At 48.7% G+C, this 6,000-nt stretch overlaps 1 non-coding gene across 1 annotated transcript; it reads right to left on the minus strand.

Moving 5' to 3' along the window:
- Nucleotides 1–5,691: 5,691 nt before the first annotated feature.
- Trnas-cga (transfer RNA serine (anticodon CGA)) lies at nt 5,692–5,773 on the minus strand. Its single transcript has one exon. It is a non-coding gene; the product is annotated as a tRNA-Ser (tRNA).
- Nucleotides 5,774–6,000: the final 227 nt, after the last annotated feature.

A 6,000-nucleotide genomic window follows, 5' to 3' on the forward strand; every position in this document is an offset into this window, starting at 1 on the left:
CGAAAATGCAATAATTGACTGCGATACGAGCAATAACCGCGGGCGAACGAACAAAAAAAAGGTCCTTGAAACAGGCAATTTCGCTGCGCTTTTCGTATGCCAACAAAAGTGGGTCTTGTTTGTGTTTCGATGGCGCTTTTCTCGGGCTGGCTTATTCCGTGGGACCTCGCAAGACACTGTGCGAGAGAATGAGAGCGTTCAGCAGCAGGGTTGGAGAGTTTGAATTTATTGAGTTTACTGCAAAATTATACGAATTATGCATGCAATGGCCATAAAAGGCTGGTGGTGGGTGCTTCTCCTTCACCCAAGAGACGCCGGTTCGCTTTTCGGTTCCAAGTGCCGACCTTCCCCAGGGGGTGAACCGATTTTCCCGCCAGACAAATAAAACCCCAACGCGACACGGACCGCCACGGACGCCAGCAGCTCTTGTGCCGTTCGCTCGCGGGTCGAAAATCGATTTGCCCGAAGCGACCGCGGCAACCATGCGCCAGCCAGTGAGTTTTCCCATCGCCATGTGCGAGTTTTCTTCCGGCTTTTCCTTCTGTGCCGACCGCGCGGTCTCGGTTCAATCGAATGCAAAAACAAACAGGACACATTTGTTGGCAATTTGTTAAATATATTTCCCTCGCCGTCAGACGCTCGTTCGTCCAACGTCGTCGGCTGTCCCTTTTTGTGTGTGTGTGTGTGTGTGTCGAATTATCGGATCCGCTCGAGAACCGTTTCTAGCTGTAACTCTTTCCGCAAGCGCCAAGGAGTTTGAGGTCCATTTGGTCAAGTCTTATCGCTTTTGTCGCATCTCGGTGGCAAAGGATATCGTCGTCTGCGTTCAGGGAGACCTCCTTCCCAAAAAGGACATTCGAGCCAGTGGTAAAGGAAGCAAAGAGGAGAGAGAGAGAGAGACAATGCGAGAGTGCCAAATGTTAATGGCTTTGTGACGGAGTCGAGGGCGTCGTGGAGGACACCAACGGCGAATGTCGTCACCCGAAGCCGCCAAAAAAGTTAGCGATGCGATGTGAGGGGATTGGCAATATTTTTGCGAAATTTCCGCTCAACCCCACCGAGATGGGGGGTTTTTGTTCCTTTTTCCGTCGCCAAAGGGCAATCGCGCCCTTAACTATCAGCCCGTTTCCCCGTCGAGATCCCCGTTTGGTTATTAGGATGGAGCGCAATAATAAGATAAATTTCTTTCCTACTTGCGACGAGACTAATTTAATATCTTTCGGTCGTTTCGCTCGCTGAAGATGGCCATGGTCATCAATCAGCTAGTTCCTGACCTCCACCACCGGTTTCTGTGACCGTTTGTTCGTTGCCTAAAAAAAAAAACAAGGAAACCGGGAAGCAAGTTCTCGCCGACCGAAATCCTTTTCGAAAGGAGATTTTCCGCCCACCACTTGCCGGTGGGAGAAGAAAAGCGGATGGTGGCGGGCGAGTTTAGATTAAAACTTAACCCTCCGCAATCCGGATCGCCGGCGAAAGCGAGGTGGTGGTTTCGGTTTTGTAAAGTATTTTCCTGCGGTCGAAATCCCTCTGGTAGCGAGTGCACGGGCAGGATTGGAATGGAAAAGTGCACCTTTCGGCGTGGGACAACGATCTTCGGGGTTACTTTGCTTTTTTTCTCTGTTTAATTTGCGCCATTCACCGCTGGATTTTCCTCCCTCTCCCCCAATCGATCGGACGGACGGAAGGCCAGGGAAATCCACCCTACACAAAACAAATTGAACTTCGAGACAGAATGTGGGAGGCAGCCACTCTAATGTAATCACTCGATCGACACTCGGGTCGGGACCGTTGGCCGGGCAAATCGAGTTCCGTTTGTGTTTGGGTTTCGGGTGGGAAACGCATGCTTTGCGGGTGGGTGGGTGATCTTAATTTTCCCTCTCCACCCCGGTGTGGGAAGATGAAATTTGTTGCGGTTTTGTTTGCAATTAAATAGCAGAAGCTTCCGTTCGAAAGACAGGTAGTAGTAGTGTGAAATAGTTTAAGGAACCATTTTTAGTAATTTTCAAATATAATGTGGCAGAGTCTGATAACATGTGAGTAAGTGTGTTTAACAATAAAATGGGATAAAAATACTCTTAAATTAGGTTATTCGTCCAAATGTTTCAAACAATATATCAAAAAAAAAAAACGTACCATGAGGTACATTTTTGAAGCATTTTAAGATGCTGTTTGTACGGATTCAAGAAAGAAACCCGGTTATGGTAGAAAGTGCATTAACGAAATGGAGCTTTCCTGCTTTCGATTGCATTCTTTTTCTGCCATCGCATCGTGATATCACTTTCTACTTGGGATTATTTTTTATTAGAACCGCTCCCCCAAAACGTTTACTCTTCGCGATTTTATCTTCATTTAACGATGTTGCACTGAAATTCTCATCACTCCCACTTTCCTCCATTTGGGTTATTACAGCAAATTGGCACAACGAATCCGCCGTTTTCCCGTGGCCGAAAGGAATCCGACCACGAAGGATGCGGTGGTGTCGAGATTGGATTTTTTTGTTGTTGACCGCTCCACCCGCGGTTTACACGTCGAAAGCTCACATTGTGTGTGTACGCGTGTGTGGCAGAAGTGAAAAGAATTTCCCCTGGATGCAAGTTCCTCCAAAAAATAGGAAACGCAATCGCCATGTTTGCGGTGCAGGTTAGATCTCATTCAGTGGAACGATCTAGTTGCCGTTTTTCCAGTTACAACCCCCCAACCAAAGGGGTGAGAAAGTGCACCGAATGCATCGCAGTTGGCGCTGGGATGGTGTGACGTTAGAGTGCTCAGGTTTTCGCTTTGTACGCGCGAAGGATTGGCATGCCCATTTTCGTGTCGATCGGGTTGCCGGCTGCCGGGAATCGAATTGTTTCGATTATCTCGCACGGGAATGGTTGATGGCGTGGGGAGGTTAGGTTGTTGAAGGGAAGAAATCCGCCATCATGTTATCGCGAGGGCCCGGTTATCAGCGGAAACCACTAGCGAACGAGCGAACAACCGGTGAGAGATTATTGGTCATTATACCGAGTGCACTCGAGTGGCGGGAACTGAACCGAGACCGAGATTCTTGGGTTCTCTGGGGCTGCTATTTTTTTTTAAACTTTGAGTTTTTTTCTCACTCTTCCTCCATTGTTTCGACGGCTGGGAATCCTCGGATTGCGATTGCATTTTGCCGTCCTTACGATAAGGTTCGTTTTTATCGCCAACCCACCGATGAAGCTGGAGTTGGAAATTGGATCGATCGCGGACGTCCGTGACCATTGGCGATGGGAGACATGCCATGCCGCCACATTCGTACCGGGGGCGTTATTCGCACGCACACAGCGTTTCCGGTTACACCGAAAGATGGCGCGACATGGATTTGGGGCGGTTTTCATTTTCACCTGTACTACGTAAAATTGTGTACGCTCGTTTGCTAACCCAAATGGCCGGTCGAGTTGTGGGTGGAAAATGTTGTGTGTGTGTGTGATTGGAGAAAAGGGGTAGACGTGATTTTAGAAAAAAAAAAGAAAATCCTTTTCCAACAGCAGAGGACAAAAGTGAGCTGGAGTGAACTCGTTTCTAGGATCATCACAGTTCGTCCTGAACGAAGGATATCACCGGCGATACTTCCGCCATCGATTACCCAACGCCGTGGAAATCGAACTGTGCGTTTGAGTGGGCGGAAATGGAAGGGAAACGTTTCTCACCGGTGCCATTTTTGGTCGTCAGAAAACGTCGCAAAGTGTTTTTGCTGCTCCGCCTTTGGAGGTGCCCCTTTGGAAGAGGATTCTCATGTTTGGTGTCTTCCTTCGCGGGTGTGTGTGTGTGAGCGTATGAGTGTGTTATCGAACGCATGCTTGCCTCCCGGGGGTCCAACTAACGTGCTATCGAAACAGGGCGCTTACTTCCTTGTTTGATTTTATTTAATCCCCAAGCAATGGGAAGCATTTTGCGCCAAATCCACCATCCGTTAGTGCCGTCGCTTCTTTTGTCGAGCAGTGCAATGATGCTCCACCCACACCCGAGTGGGTGGGTGGGGTTGGTTTTGTCACCCCTACAAAAAAGTCCGGATCCGTCGTTTGCATTTTCGTTTGTGGTTTCACGAGGCGTACCGGGAGCTATTGGCGTTGACACCTGCTTCCATTCTACCTCTTTGGGGTAGATATTGCCACCCCACCAGCTTGGAGGACACCAACTATCTCTCTCTCTCTCTCTCTCTCTGTCTCAGTTTACCTCTAACTCTCTCTCGGGGGTTTGATGCGCAAAGTTGTAGTGAATTGGAAATTGAATGTTTTATGCGAGATTGAGTAAGTGCTTCATGTTTGGGGGTGTTTTGAGCTTGAGCGAGACGCACGAAGGACCAATGAGGAGTGTCTCTTTTCTTCTGCTCTGGTGGGTGGTGGGTAACCCACTTCAGACCACCTTTTGGAGGGGTTGTTTGGTGCGACGATTCGGGCGCAATCGAATTGAGCCATGAAACCTTACTCCAGACGCAGTGTAGAAGGCCTTCTTTTCGCTTCTTTTTCCAACCCGATGGGAGTTTTCCATGCGGAGAAAGTTTGAAGGGTGTGACCGAGCCCCCCCCCCCTCGTGGCACAGCTACAGCCCCCTCTGCCCTCTCCTGCATGCGTTGGTGAGGCGCAGGAGCTTGACTTTCGATTTTTTTTTCCTTCCTCTCTTCTTCGTAGGAAGCTTAAACAAACAACCATCGAAAGCCCGGCCTGAAGAAGACATATTCACCACACACACCACGCCTCCCCAGCACCAATGGGGTGCTGGTGGGTGGATGTTGTTTGCAAGCTTGTAAGATAATTTGCTTGTACACTTTCCTTTCGTCGGCGGTACCACAGCAAGTACGGCAACATTCGCTCCGGCCAGAACCGACCGAGGTTCATGTGGAAGCTTTGGTACTTCTCTGCTCTTGGCCAGCGCGTTTTGAAAGTGAGCTCACTTAAGGCACTAGGTTCCTTGCTGGCTGGCTGGAAACACCCGGTGGCAAGGGCGAACTAATCGTGGAACTGGCAGTGCCGCGCCGAGTGCTTTATGAGAGAAACCCACGCCCGGCATGCCCAGATCAAAAGCATACACTATTAACACGTTCCCGTTCCGTGTACCTGCAGGGAAACGCGTCTTCACAACACAATCGTCGTCTTGCTCCGGACCCGGCTGCTGGCACTCCGAAGGATTAGAACCGAGCAGCACACGGGCGAGGTGTGTTCATTTCGGCTCTGCTTCGATAAACAATATTTACGTGGTGCGGAAGAGCGAAAGGTGGTTGTGGGGGTGTGTGAATTTTCCACCCCCACACGTGGCGCAGTTGCAATCGAATGTGTTTTCCCGTGTGCGAAGGAGCAAAGGCACACATTTAATCTTGAAGTATCGAACGAGACGTGACCTTGTAAATTGCCGCCGTTTGAATACGGGTTTCTTTACCGGTTTGTTTTGCTTTTCCATTCTGCGCGTCTTAGAATGAACAATATTTTTGCTGCAAAGAGGAGAAGGCTTTTTTTCTACTGAGCTTTTGGTGTTTAACTGGAAGCTTTTAGCTGGTTTAGATTATAAATAATTTATGATTACATTTAAGGTTAGATGTGGGAGATCATTATTATTTATTATATCATAAAATCCACAGATAAATGTCGTTTAATCTCCAAAAAGGTGTTTTGATCGTCCTTAAAGATTTAAATGAGGATGAATAAATTTACAAAAAAAGAACAATTTTTCTCTCAACGCAGCCGGTAGGATTCGAACCTACGCTCCCAGAGGGAATCTGATTTCGAGTCAGACGCCTTAACCACTCGGCCACGACTGCACCGTTGACCGGCCGCCGTTACAATCGGACTACGCTCGCATGCACCCACATTTATGAGATAAGTCGAGTAGAGCGTGTGCATTGCCACACGCCAAACATCCCAGCTCGACCCGGTTTCGCAGAGATTAGGAGGCGATTTGTATTTTAAGACCAATCGAGAAGGTGTCAACGGGAACGGATTTGAAGGATGATCGTTGAAGTGCGATCGTTCGGGCGTCGTTTTGAGT

Source organism: Anopheles nili, chromosome 2 (assembly GCF_943737925.1).
Source record: "Anopheles nili chromosome 2, idAnoNiliSN_F5_01, whole genome shotgun sequence".
In the NCBI taxonomy this organism is placed as follows: Eukaryota; Metazoa; Arthropoda; class Insecta; order Diptera; family Culicidae; genus Anopheles; species Anopheles nili.